This window comes from Callospermophilus lateralis, chromosome 4 (genome assembly GCF_048772815.1).
Source record: "Callospermophilus lateralis isolate mCalLat2 chromosome 4, mCalLat2.hap1, whole genome shotgun sequence".
Taxonomy (NCBI): Eukaryota; Metazoa; Chordata; class Mammalia; order Rodentia; family Sciuridae; genus Callospermophilus; species Callospermophilus lateralis.
The window spans coordinates 95,227,319-95,240,324 of NC_135308.1; positions in this window are offsets into that span (position 1 = coordinate 95,227,319).

A 13,006-nucleotide genomic window follows, 5' to 3' on the forward strand; every position below is an offset into this window, starting at 1 on the left:
TACCTCTCTCTCTGCAGGAGCCTTCACCTTGGGACAACATATAGGTCCTGGAGAACAGTGCATGTTGGAACAGGCAGCCTAAAACCATTGTGAGGCCCACCCTTTCAGCCCCATCTCTGAAAATGGTTGCATCCATCTTGGGAAATCCCCACTGCTATCTTGAGTTATCTCTGCTATTTCCACCACTACCTTTAATTGCAATTGCATTTATTATAGGACACTGATGGAGTCTAGAAGCCCAACACCAAGGTTAGGTACAGGTAATCTGCGGGGACACTGTAAGATTATACATAGAAACTATAATACCACAGAATCTCACCACAAGAAAGGAAGACATAGACACAATGAAAAATCAAGGGAGGAAAGTGCCCCAAACAAACCAAACCAAGATACTACAGTAATAGAATCCATGGACAGCACAGTTGATGAAATGTTAGAGAAGGAGTTCAGAATGTACATGATTAAAATGATTGATGAATTAAAAAATGACTTAAGTGAGCAAATACAGGAAAAAAATTATCACTCCAACAAAGAGATAATGGAACAAATACAGGCAACCATTGATTACACGAAAAAAGAGATAAGGGAACAAATACAAGTAGCAAAAGACTACTTCCAGAAAGAGATATTCTTAAAAATAAAACATAATGAAATAGCAACAACAACAACAAAAGAAAATCAGAAATCCTTGAAATGAAGGAAACAATAAACCAAATAAAAAACTCAATTGAAAGCATCACCAAAAGACTAGATCACTTGGAAGACAGAAAATCAGATAATGAAGACAAAATATACAATCTTGAAAATAAAGTTGACTACACAGTGAAGATGTTAAGAAACCATGAACAAAACATCCAAGAATTATGGGATAACATTAAAAGACTAAATCTAAGATTTAGTGGGATAGAGGAAAGTACAGAGATTCAAACCAAAGGAATCTCTTTAATGAAATAATATCAGCAAAGTTCCTAAGCATGAAGAATAAATCAAATACAAGAAGCTTACCAGACAGCAAATGTACAAAATTACAACAGATCTATACCAAGACACATTACAATGAAAATGCCTAGCATACAGAATAAGGTTAGAATTTTAAAAGCCACAAGAGAAAGGAATCAGATCACATATAGGGGGAAACCACTTAGGATCTTTGTAGATTTTTCAACCCAGACACTGAAAGCTAGAAGATCCTGGAACAACATATACCAAGCTCTGAAAGAAAATGAATACCAATCAAGAATTTTTTATCCAGCAAAGTTAAGCTTTAGATTTGATGATGAAATAAAAGCCTTCCATGATAACAAAAAGTTAAAAGAATTTACAAATAGAAAGTCGGCACTACAGAACATTCTCAGCAAAATATTCCATGAGGAGGAAATGAAAAACAACAATGAAAATCAGCAAAGGGAGATATTACACTGGTGGAAAAATCAATCAAAAGAGAAACCAAGTCAAGTTAAATACCAAAAATAAACAAAAGTCACCAGGAACACAAATTATGTCTCAATAATAACCCTGAATGTTAATGGCCTAAACTCACCAATCAAAAGACATAGACAGGCAGATTCGATTTGAAAAAAAGACCCAACAGTATGTTGCCATCAAGAGACTCATCTCATAGGAAAAGACATTCACAGACTGAAGGTGAAATGTTGGGAAAAAACATACCACTCACATGGACTGCAGAAACAAACAGAGGTTTCCATCCTCATATCAAATAAAGTAGACTTCAAGCCAAAGTTAATAAAAAGGGATAAAGAAGAGCATTTTATACTTCTTAAGGGAACTATACATTAACAAGACATAGTAATTATAAATATATAGGCCCAAACAATGGAGAATCTATGTTCACCAAACTCTTCTCATGTTCAAGGGTCAAATAGACCACAACACAATAATTCTGGGGGACTTCAACACACCTCTTTCACCACTGGATAGATCCTGCAAACAAAAGTTAAATAAAGAAACTATAGAACTCAATAATAAAATCAATAAGTTAGACTTAACAGACATATATAGAATATTTAATCCATCAATGAGTAAATGAATACACTTTCTTCTCAGCAGCACATGGATCCTTCTCTAAAATATACCATATATCATGCGACAAAGCAATTCTCAGCAAATACAAAAATGTAGATATTACTATCCTGCATTCTATTAGATTATAATGGAATGAAATTAGAAAACAATGATAAAATTTAAAAAAATAGAAGCTACTCCAACACCTGGAGACTAAGTAATATGCTGTTGAATGAACAATGGGGTCACAAAAGACATCAAAGAGGAGATTAAAAAATTCTTAGAGGTAAATGAGAACTCTGATACAATATATTGAAATCTGACACTATAAAGGCAGTACTAAGAAGAAAGTTCATTGCATGGAGTTCATTCCTTAAAAGAAGAAAAAGTTGGGCTGGGGATGAGCGGTAACACACTCGCTTGGCATGCACAGGGCGCTAGGTTTGATCCTCAGCACCACATAAAAATAAAATAAAGATGTTGTGTCCACCAAAAACTGAAAAATAAATATTATAAAATTCTCTTTCTTCTCTTCTCCCTCCCTCCCTCTCTCTCTCTTTAAAAAAAAAAAGAAGAAAAAGTAAACAAATAAATGACCTAACAGTACGTTTCAAAACTCAAGAAAAAAGAGCAAATCAGCACCAAAAGCAGCAGAAGACAGGAAATAATTAAAATTCAAGCTGAATTCAATAAAATTGAAACAAAAGAAACAACAAAAAAGACAAAAAAAAGTTGGTTCTTCGAAAAAAATAAATAAAATAGATAAACCCTTAGACATCCATGCTAACAAAGAGAAGGAGAGAGAAAACTCAAATTACTAACATTTGTGATAAAAAAGAAAATATCACAACAGACACTACAGAAATACAGAAGATAATTAGAAACAATTTTGAAAATTTGTACTCCAATAAAATAGAAAATATCGAAGGCAGCAACAAATTTCTAGACACATATGATTAGCCCAAACTGAATCAGGATGATATACAGAAGTTATTAACAAATCAATTTCAAGCAGTGAAATAGAAGATGCCATCAGAAGCATATAAACCAAGAAAAGCCCGGGACCACATGGATACACAGCTGAGTTATACAAGACCTTCAAAGAAAAACTAATACCAATACTCCTCAAATTATTTAATAAAATAAAAACTCTTATTATTTACATGGAAGTTTGGTCTTATCCTTACCATAGAGGCCATTCTCAAAGAGACCTTTCTTGTTTCACATTTAGTAACTTCTCCTCTGCCCAAATATTATGCATTTAATTTATTTTCCTCATTTTACTTTTAAACATTAATAATTTTTTGCCTATATTATTATTTACTTGATAGTATCTGCTCTCTCATTAGAATAAAGCACAAATTGGTTGGAATGAAACATGTTATTTATTCTTGTTTCTCCAATATCTATTAGAGTGTCTGACATGTAATAGATGCCTAATAACTAAAATTTATTTAGTATTAATACAATATCTTCTTTAATAATTAACTCAGTATTCTGGAAATCTCTTAAATTTATGTACCAGTTTACTAATCCAACACAGATTTTCATTTGCTATAGAAATTGGTGTTTCATCCTATTCTATTCAAAGTTTTTTAGACCATCAGGCAGGTGCTTCTGATGCAAATGTTATTTACGTGGTTATTCTTTATGGATCCTGATCCAGATTCTTAGTATGTAATTTTATGTCACAATGAAGATGCCCTGCAATTTTTGTTTGTTTCTCCTAGAAGGTTATTTTCAGGTGTGTTCTCCTCTAGGTCATTGTTCTTAACCAAAGGTGGTCTCCTCCAAGTGTTTGAGGTACTTGGCAATATCCAAATACATTTTTTTATTATCACACCTTGAATGAGATATACTGGCATCTCGTGAGTAGGAGCCTGGGATGCTTTTCAACATCCTATAATGCACAGGGTAGCTCCCTTATATCAAAGAATTTTCTGGTCTAAAATGTCAATAGTGTCAAGGTTTAGAAATTCAGTTCTAGGTAATACAGGGGAGATTTTGGGGCGGGGGATAAATTAAATGACTGTAGAAAGAGTTAGAAAAATCTAGAAAAATGGTAAATTCAACAGCTAAAACAAATAAATTGCAAGAAAAAAGAAACAATGGAAGAGAAGAGAGTAAGGAGTTAGAGAGGGATACTGCGTCTATAGAAACTTAACAGACATATCAATGTTCAATGCATATGCCTCATTTGGATCCTGATTTGAAATAACACATTATCCAAAAACATTTGCAGACAGTTAGGGAAACTAGAGCACTGAATATTTGATGATATTAAAGTTTTTTTTATTATTTAGGTATAATTATGGCATGTAATTATGTTTCACAAAAGAGCGCTTGTATTTTAGAGACACTGAAATGTTAATGGATGAAATAAATTTATATCTAAAATTTCCTTCTAAATAATCTAGTGGGCATGCAGAAAGTGAGTATGTGGTATAGTTAAAGCAGAGTTATTCATGCATTGTGGTCAAATCTGATTTAATAATATTATCTGTAATAGTTTTCTACTGCTCTATAGCAATATTACTACAACTTTAATGCCTTAGAACAACACACATTTTTTTCATGTGTCAGGGGAGTAAGTATAGTTTAGATGAATTCCTCTTTTTATATCTTATGAGGCTGCAATCAAAATGTCACCAAAGTTTGTGCTTTCATTTGAGACTCAGCTAAGGGAAGGTCTGCTTCCATGCTTATTCAAGCCATTGGCAAAATTCTGTTCCTTGTGATTGTAGGATTAAGGGCTTCAATTTCTTGCTAATTGTTAGCTAGGGAGCACCATTAGTTTTATTTGCTATGCACACACAGTTCCTCTCTGTTTTTAGGGAGAGAAGGAGGAAGTGAGGGAAGGAGCATGGCATGAGGTGAGAAGGAGAAAGAGAGAAAGGAAGGGATTGAGAATAAGAGGAGGCTCTTGGCCCCATGAATCTTCTTGACAGGAAGTAGGCTAATAAAACTAATTTGATGGGACTCTACACTACCTTTAATGGAAAAGCAAGGATGACTCAGAAGGCATAAAGAGCTCAGAGGAAGGAGCCAAGAAGTAACCAAGTCAAGGAACATCAGAAGAAGGAGACCTAGGCCTTAAAACTTAATCAATAAACTCAATAGTTGCCTGGCTGATTTCAGAATTGCTATGGAGCAGTGACTCCTTTACTTCTTCTTTTCACTCTATTGAATGAAAATGTCTATAGACCTTACTTTAATCTGTTCAGCCCTTAAATGTTGAGGGTTTGGGCCATAGGTTATTTATCTGTTGCATTTTATAGATCCATATCAGGAAGCATTATACCAAGCAATGTTATTCATACTTGGACCTGATTTAGAATCTGAGATTCTGGAATTTTGAGCAGATGTTATATGAGATAAGACTTTGGAGATATTGGAAAAAGATGAAACTTTGCAGGTGACAATCGTATGAACCAGTGAGGGCCAGAGAGCAGACTACAACAGGGGTTTATCCATCATCTTTACCTCTAATGTTCATGCCTTTGTGCAATTCATCCCTTGAATGACAGAAACTATAACTTATTTCTAAAAAGTTATGGTAAAGGTTAATGATGCATTTGACTATGTGTACATGATAATGTTACATAAGATCATAGCTGTTAAAAGCTAAGGTGGCCTTTGGCCAAGAGAACAAATATTTGAAACCCTAAGAGTTATGACTGCAAAGAAATTAATTCTGCCACTGACTTGAGTGAGTGCAGAAATGAATCCTTCCCCAGCTGAGCTGCAGATGAGAGCACAACCTTAATTGATAATTGTATTGCAATCTCTGACTGATATCTTTATGGTAGCTTTGCAGGGCATAACAGAAGGGCCCACCTAAGATGTACCTGGACTTTTGATCCACAGATATTGTAAGATAAAAATATGTGTTGGTTTAATCCTTTAAATTTTAGGTAATATAGTTACAACCCTATAAATAACTGGTACACTTTGAACTTTTATTTATTTTGAAATATTTATAGTAAAATGTTTTAAAAATATTTTCCCTTAGTTTTAAGGATTTTCTTCTACCTTATATTATTGTCTTTTCATAGGTTTTACTTATTTTTTTAATTTTGTTGACTTTAATTTTTGTTAAGGTCAAATTAATGTTAACCTTTACTATAACTTGTTAGAAACAAGTTATAGTTTCTGTCATTCAAGGGAGGAATTGCACAAAGGCATGAACATTGTTAAGGTCAAATTTTGTTAAGGAAAATCAGAGTAGACTGATGCTTTAAACAAGTTCTCTGTTCCTATCATTCCCATGCCTGCTCATCTCCTGATTTTTAAGATTTGCTTTTGCCACCTGCTCAGTGTGATGCCCAGTGAGTTTTCATGTACTATGATTTTGCAGGTATTAGACAGAAGTCTTCTCTTGCTCCAATTGTCTGTGGCTAAACCAGAGATTCAGATGCAGTTGACAGTGCTCCTTTAAATAATAATGCACATGAAAAACTCTACCCCAGTAGTTGCTACCTGCTATGCATTCCATTTATTCTCCTTCTTGCAATACTTTTCCTTAGATAATTAAACTATCCTAAGATACCAACATTCTATACTTGTGGACTCCACTGCACTTGTAGAATAATATCCAGGGGTCTTAGTTTCTAAATGGAAGTAAGAGAAAAAGCTTGTTGATTTGGAAGAAAGTTGAATGGGATGGGAGAGCAGAGAACAGTGAAGACTTTGCCTGACACATGGGATTGTTATTTAAGGATTGTTAAATGGGCTTCTGTCTTCCTGAGTAGCAACCACACACCCCTGACCCTTGGGTTGAGGCAAAGTTTTTCTTACCTTCTTTGGGACCGTCTGTCCAGTTGTGATTCAGAGGGTGGAGCATATGTTGTGTAATACAAGAACATGCATTTCATTCCATTCTCACGAATGATTCATTCAGTGGAAATTCTCCCTGTACTTTGGCCTATGGTATTTTCTTGTTTTTTATTTACAGTACTATCATTATTTTGCTTTTTTTATTTTGGTTCATAGATATTTTAATTTATTAGGGAATTTAGAAAAGCTGTATTATATTTGGTACCTGCTACAGTTGTAACTTGTAAATCTTAGTCTCTTTTTCTGGTTTTAATAAAAGACTGTGGGATTAGGAAAGGACACTGACCTTTTGGACACATTTTGCACATAATTCATATTTGTGTCTATCGATATTTTATTATAAGAAAGATGTGAAGGAAATAGCATTTAGTGGATACTGAGTATCTTGTGTACACCAGATATGGCACAAGGTATTTTCACACAATTTTGTAGTCAATCTTGACAAAAAGCCTGTGAGTAGGTATTTTCTCATTTAAACAAAGAAACTAAATTTAAGACAATATAAAAACTTCTTTCATATATATGTGTGTGTTTAAATCTGCATTTTAAATCATACTCTTTTAGCTTCAAGTGTCATAGTCAGGAAAGCTAATGCCCTAGTTCTGTGGATAACCCTGAGTTATTTCATATGCTCTCATATAGATCAGGTAGAGTTATAATCTTATCCTCCATTGAGTAGGGCTCCTGAGTCTCTAGATCATTGAACTGTGATTTTACAAATGGAATGGGCTTAACAGAGCTGCAGAACCACATCTCTGGATCAGAATGGCAGCACATAGATGAGCTCCCTGTAACCTGGAGAGTGGCCTATGGTTCCTCCTCCATTTGGACACAGAAAGCTGTTGGCCAAGTTATCTATCTTGGTGTAGATATAGTTTGGCATATTAAGAATAGCTTGGCTTGATCAGTTGGAGGCATTCTACTTACCCTCCCATGTCTGAAAGGGCTCCACTTCCTCCCTTTGCAGCATGTGGGTTTCTGCTTTCATTTGCCCTACCACCTCTTCTTAGCCACAACTGCTTTACCTTCTGAGACTCCAACCTGGAGTCCTTCGGGATTCTCATATTTTTCTCCTTTAACAAGTTTCCCTTTTTTTCTCTTTTAGGTTTCTTTGGGTCCCTTTCCTTACCAGAAATTATTAAAACCTTTCCCTCCTTTTTCAGCCACATTTTAAAAAGTATTTACATTGAACGACCTTACCTATTTGTTGTCTGCCATTTTTAGAGGAAAAAAAATTCTTAAAATACCAAAATCTAATATTTAACCCTTCCTGTATATCTCTGTCTTCTAAGGCAGAGGCATCTCATGTATCAACTTTCACAGTTTTGGGGCCTTTGTTTTCAGGAGGATTTCAGTAAGTTTTTCCTCTACTCCTATCCAGTACAGGTTCTGTATTCAGAATATATGGCAGGGCCCTTCATTTCATGTCATTTGTTTCATTAAAAAGTTGTCTAGTTTTCTGAAGAAAGCTTCAGTATAGATCTCCCAAACTCACAAATGTTATTATCATCTGGAGGATCCAAGGCATCTAATTTCTGGATCAATGCTGCCTTGTCCCAGAATAAGGTCAACACTACAAATTCCAAGGCTAAAACTTCTCAGTGTCCTAAAGGTTTAACTGTGAAACAGGGCATTAGATTAGTCAAAGAATTAATGCATTAATTAATGCATGAATTGGTAAAATATTCTGGTAAAGGGCCAGATAGTAAATATTTTGGGCTGGTGGAACATGTGTCGTCTCTGACACAAGTAATCAGCTCTGCTGCAATATCATGGAAACATTGTATACTATATACACATAAATAAATAGACTCCACTGTGATTAAAGTGAAGACAGGACCTGAAAAGTCCCTGAGCAGACAAAGCCCATTAGGCCTCATAAGTGACCTTAACCTTGCTGAATTTGCAAGCATGAGTGAAACTTAACTTGAACTTGTAAATGCCTATATTAAAGAAAAACAGAATCAAGCTCAACCAATTGGAAGCAGCCAACAAACTTATAGTTATGTAACTAGCAACTTTATAGTGGGATAGACCAAATAAAGCAATTTTATAACTGTAACCAGATATTTTCTTTGTATTACTTCCACATTCACTCTATAAAAAATTTGCCCCTTATGCTTCTTCAGTGGAGTCCCCAAACCACTTAAAGTTGGAGTTGCCCAATCCATGAATCATTCTTTGTTCAAATAAACTCTTTAAAAATTTCATTGTGCCTCAGTTTACCTTTTAACAGCTGTGTTTTAATAAATCTTTTTTTTTTTCAAAAAAAAAAAAAACCCAACAGACTGCAGGCCATATTTGACTCATATGGCATGGTTACCAAACCCTGCACCTTGCACTAATGCCTGGACACGTAGAACATGGGTGCTGTTCCTTAGTGGGCCTAAGAACTAAAGCAGATAGCCAAGGTCAAAGATTTATGAGCCCTAAATTAAAGCCCAAGGTTCATACTATGCAAGCTGGCCCTATCAAATGCCCCTACACATAGTTTTGTTTAGTTTTCTTATACAAATCCCATCTCCTTTTTCTAGAAATTCATAGTCCATTAAGCTGGATACGGAGATCAAAGGAGGAGGAACTACTGATAACATCTATTTTTTTTGGGTGGGTCCAAAGTCTAATCCAAAATCCAATTGAAAATCAAACAAAGTTGGCATGTGGAAACCAACATTTTACTCTTATTACTATGAAAAGTCATATTGGAGACTGTGGCGTATAACTGTAGGCAAGTAGGCTTCTCAATACTGAGCCCCAAATTAGGCATACTTATCAATAATCTCAGGATACCTTCAGGAAGTTTATATTCAAGAGACCCAAAGAAGACAGGGTTCTACTTACCTTTTCTGTCCACATTCACTTTCCAGGTTAGTAGTAACACCTAGTTTGGACGGGAGTGAAGGAGGAAGCCAAGAAGGTCCAGGAAAGCTATGCCAGTTGGAATTTTCTCCAAAGGAGAAAGAATTACACTCCATGTACAATGTCGATTCAAGCCATGAGTTTGAAAGGACCATTTTGTGTAGAGGTGAATAAGGCAACTGAGAATACTATAACAGATGGAAGAGGTCTGCAGGGTTTCTAGGCTGAATGACATCCATGATAGTAGTTAAAATCTCCAGTGATCCTGCTTTGTTGCTCTCCAAAGGATGTGAAAAAGTCAGGAACAGTCTCAAAATAATTCAATGAAGTTCCAGGGTTTTTATCTTTATAATAATTTCTGATACAACAACCAAAACCTTGATAGCAATTCTTATGAGTCTGCAGCATCAGGACTAATAAATCTTTCTTTTTTTCTCTTGGCCAGCTCCTAATATAGTAATAGTCAACTAGAATTCCTCCATATTGTGTATAGACAAATGAATAAACACAGCCTTTCCAAGGTCTTGCTTTTCAACCCTCACCAACATGTCTAAGTAGTTAGCAATAAGTCTCTCCTGCACAGTATCTTCCAGTTTCTTCCAGGGCCCTACTCTTTAACTCATGGACATTTGGATTCATCACACAATCTTTCTTCTTAAATTTATTGCTGTTGAGGAAAAAAAATAGCAAATACCAATATCCAAAGCATAGCATATATAGCCAGATGTGATGGTATAACTTAAAAATGACAATAATTATTGTAATAAAGAGCCATCTGCTAATTTGTTGCTAATTTTTATTTGATAGTGTTGTTTTTGAGGCCTTAACAAGGTCAGGAAAATATAAAGTCTCCTTTAAAAAGGAAAAATGAAATAGAAAAAATAAGTTTCATATTTTCCTTGGTCTCTTGCCTAAGAAGGTTACTGTAGGAAATGTAAATAGACCACAGGAAGCTTTAGAACCTCAGCTCCTTGATTGGAAAAATGGAAATTCTGTTTTTTACGGAAATAAAGTAATTCAATGAAAATAAAAAATGCAGTTGGTTATCATTTAAAAAGGGTTAGTCTTTTGGATTATGGTTTCTTTGATATAGTACAACTCTGGCACAGGCTGTTCCAAGTGTATTTCTGAAAGCAAAATAAATGGAAAACTGTTTTCTTTCTTCATTAATGTCTCGCTCTGTTCTATTTGTGGAATGCCAAGTGAAGAAGCATGAAGAGTTTCCCTGGATCCTGTTCAGAGAGGGAAGGATGAGTGGGATGAGGGAGTTGACCCCAAAAGGAATCACTTAACATGAAGAATAATGCTTCTCCTAGGCTGGGCAAACATTGGAGCATTCATTTTGAGAAATAACACCTTTCCTGAACCTCTGATACCAGCTTTTTTAAATGAAAAGGAGCCAAAAGAATGTAGATAATGGAAAAGATTTGTTTACTAACTGTAAAGACCCCATGACCATACCATACTTGTAAATTTTTTGATTGTTCTTTGGTTCTTCCCCACCTTTTCTTTCTCTCTCTCTCTCTCTCTCTCTCTCTCTCTCTCTCTCTCTCTCTCTCTCACACACACACACACACACACACACACACAACTTCCCTTTCTTTATTTCTCTCTATTTACCTTGAACATTGTATCATCTCTTGCTTAAATTCAGTTTAACTCATTTTCTCCCCTTGAAAAAATTTTAGTATGAAAATCATAACATTGTGAAGAGCAGCTTTTTAGTCAACATTTTTTGATTAGTGACTATATACCAGATCCTGGAGACATAGTGGAGACTAAGCTAGACACAGTCTCTGTTCCCATGGGGCTTAGTGTTTTCTGGAAGAGCTAGAGCAGGAGTCAGCACACTGAAGTCCATGGGCAAACTTGTCCTGTCACCTGATTCACATTCATTTTTTTATAGATCATCTACTGCCTCTGTGCTATACTAGAAGAATTGAGACTATTGGGCCAGAAAGGCTTAACATATTTACCACGTGGTCCTTCCCAAAAGTCTTGCCAACTGCTGCTCAGGAAGGAACACTAGTTCCTATATAAACAGAGCTAGACACAGATAGCCAGTGAAGGATTTCTGTAGAAGGACATGTCAAAGGACGTATCAGTTAGACCTGATATCTATTCTACCCTTATTTCTTAGAAAAAAGACCTAATTTTAAATTGGGAATATAGTCTACATTTCCCACTTTTTTACTAATAGAATTTAAGCCTAAGTATTATGTGCATCTCTCTGTAAGTTTCCATAAAGGAGTGGATGAGCCCTTGTTCAGGACCCCTTTCTTATTCTAGGTGGTTATAGTAGAGCTTGGGACATAACGTGCTGGGATAGAAAAACAGCAAGAGGAACATAGGAATTGTCTTTTTAAATTTCATCTACATAAAGGAGAAATTTACTTTTTTTTGGTGAAACTGTTTCTATTGCCTTTGCTGTTAAATGCAACTGAACCCTATAAGCATTCCTAATATCTATTTTTGCTCCCCTTATTTGGGGTAAACCTTTTATACTTGTAACAACCTTTTTATTTAAGTGTAATACATATGTAGAGAAATGCATGGGCCATACACATGTAGTTAAATGATTTTTTACAAATTGAATATAGCAGCACAACCAGTAGCCAAAGAAGAAACAGAATATTACCAATACTCCAAAATGTCCCAGTCTCTTCCAACAGCTACCCCCAACTCAAGATAACTACTATTCTGACTCCTAATAATACTGATTACCTTCTCCCCATTTGGCTTTTCATACAAATAGAATTATAGAGCATGTGCTTCTTTATGTTTTTGTTTCTTTTGTTCAACATTGTATGTGAATTTTATCCATACTGGAAAATATTTTTGTGATAGCATATTCTACCACCATATAATAATCCATAGTGTGAATCTATCAGAAATTATCCATTCCACTCTTAATGGACATTTGAGGACCTCCCAACCCTTTGACTATAACAAATAGTTCTACTATAAACGTTTTAGTACATTCCTGGGGTGAACACATACACACCGTTCTGTTTGTTATATATCTAAGTGGAACTGATAGTCATAGGGTGTACATAGGTTTACCTGTAATAGGTACTAAAAACAGTTTTCAAAGTGACGAAACCAGCAATGTATGGAAGTTTTGATTACTCTAAATTCATGTTTACAGTGGGATTTTCAGTAATGTTAATGTTATGTGTACTGGTGTTGCATTAAGTTTATATTTGCCACTTCTTCATGACTAATTGTATCAGTTATTTATTGCTACAATAGTGCTGCATAATAATCTGTGGCATTATACAGTGAGCAT